The 2,500-nt window shown below is 38.1% G+C and overlaps 1 protein-coding gene across 1 annotated transcript in view; it reads right to left on the bottom strand.

Annotated features, from left to right (window-relative positions):
• The window catches only part of LOC119583269 (glutamate receptor ionotropic, NMDA 2B-like), a gene marked incomplete at its 5' end in the record, with an annotated part of 321,172 nt that overhangs the window by 264,400 nt on the left and 54,272 nt on the right, over positions 1-2,500 (bottom strand). The gene's annotated exons all lie outside the window — the stretch shown is intronic.

The raw sequence follows: 2,500 nt of genomic DNA on the forward strand, positions 1-2,500 counted from the left end.
AAAATAATGACAATAATAATGATCATAACAATAATAATAGTAATAATGATAATGATGATGATGATGATGATGATGATGATGATGATGATGATGATGATGATGATGATGATGATGATGATGATGATGATGATGATGATGATGATGATGATGATATAATAACAACAACAGTAATATAACAATAATAATAATAATAGTAATAATAATAATAATAATAATAATAATAATAATTACTATAATAATAATAATCATAATAACAATACTAACAAAAACAAAAACAACAACAATAACAATAATAATATAAAAGCAACAACAGTAATAATAATAATAATAATAATAATAATAATAATAATAATAATAATAATATATCATAATTATTAACATTATCATTTCGATAAGATATCTGCATCTGAACTTCACTGAACCCATGCCTAGTTGATCATCGTTTTTGAAGATTGCTTCTCCCTCTCGTGCAACTATTAGTCATTTTAGTATCCGAGATGAGTGCTTGGCGGGTACTGATAATGTAATAACCTCAGCTGGTCGTCGAAGCTCAGATTTACCGGTGATGATATGCTAGAATGGTCTTTATTGTCTCAGGAAAGAAAAAAAAAACTGGCAACTCGGCCTGAATTCTGGCCTATTCCGATTCGAGTGGCTTTTAATGATAATGATAAAGTAAAGGCAGGACATTTCAACACACACACACATACACATTCGCATATACATACACATACACATATCCACCCATGCCCACACACACACACACACACACACACACACACACACACACACACACACACACACACACACACACACACACACACACACACACACACACACACACACACACGCATACATTATACAAAGCACAAATAACATAAGCTTTAAGTGTCAGCTACTATTTTTTCTTTCTTTCTTTTTTCTTTTAATAGACTGGACGATTCTGAATACTCAAGACACGGGGTAAGTTACCATTATTCTTTTTCAGATTTAATGTACTAGAGTTACGTAGTCTGCCTGACGACACTAAAACTTATTGTGGTGTTAAGAGCAAGACGTCGAGAGAAAGAGGTCGAGATGAGAAAGGACGGGATGCGTCAGCGCTCGGTCGTGTCACGGCAAGGGTCAGAAGGCCTTTATATAGTGTTTTCTGCTGTTGTTGTTGTTACGATATAGTATTAACTCAACAAGTTCTCACTGGTGACCGATGCCTTCAGTTTGTATCATTATGATGATTGTTGTTGTTTTTGTTGTTGTTTTGGAATTTTGTCGTTACTACTATTACCACTACTACGACTACTATTTAGCTGTTTGTTGCCACACAACACAGAATGCATGTCACGGGAATAGTGAAAGTAACGGAAATGTAATAAAAAAGGAAGCCAATTAAATGAAATATATGATAATGGACATTGACAAAAGATGGTCAAGTAGTACAAGAACGATAAGAAAGACTAGTTACAAAAAAGGGAAAAAGGCACTGGGGGAAAAAAAGGACAAGACAAAGCTAAATGCATTAATATCGGACCATTTCTTATGATTTTCAGGGGGAACTTATCTAGACAATGAGAAAAGAAACAGTGTCAGCAAAAATGAGATGGGACGTCTTTATACGTATATACTTTTTTGGTTTTGGGTTTGGGGAATACATTTAAGGGGCTTACTGGTATTAGCGTAACTTCATTGGTGAGGAAGGTTATATGCGTATACATACATATATACACGGATGCATATACAAACATAATGTTCCTTCGGATGTTTCTATAACGAGTAGCTATTACGTCAAATATGGCTACCTGTTTGAGCAAGACTGTTAGTCTATTAGTCTCTATTTACCTCATACCTCATTTATTCAAGGCTTCCTTCCCTTATTCTCCCCTCCCATTCCCGCTCTCCCTCATTCTCCTCTCTCCTACTTCCTCCTTTCTGCGCACCCCTTTCCGTACCTTCCTTTTTTTTTCTCACGCGGCGCACAGGAGACAAAGGAGGGGGGAAATTATCGGACGGAATCGTACAAACCGGCAACTGCTCCTCCTCCCAGCACTGTTGCTTGGACCCGAAAGCCTCCGTCTGCATATTGTTGACGCTGGAGGAGGCTGTTGTGGCGAGGGCACGGTGGAAAACAGGCGAGGGAGGGAATGAGGCTCCGAAGAGAAACGGGGTTAATTGCGTTACTCTGTACCCTCTTTTCTATAACGTCCCCTATTTCTTTTTTCTTTTTTTTTTCTTTTTTTTTGTGGGGGGGGGCAGTAAGGAATAGTCTTCGCTATCTTAAGGGGAGGTATTTCCGTAGCTTGTGGTTTAACGTAGAGAGGGCCACAATGACATCATTGGGGAGAAAATGTATGTGCGGCATAGAGCTATTGTGCTATTCTCATTCATTCTCTCTCTCTCTCTCTCTCTTTCTCTCTCTCTCTCTCTCTCTCTCTCTCTCTCTCTCTCTCTCTCTCTCTCTCTCTCTCTCTCTCTCTCTCACTCGCTCTCGCCCTCTCACTCGCTC

The sequence above is a fragment of the Penaeus monodon genome, chromosome 17, assembly GCF_015228065.2.
Source record: "Penaeus monodon isolate SGIC_2016 chromosome 17, NSTDA_Pmon_1, whole genome shotgun sequence".
Taxonomy (NCBI): domain Eukaryota; kingdom Metazoa; phylum Arthropoda; class Malacostraca; order Decapoda; family Penaeidae; genus Penaeus; species Penaeus monodon.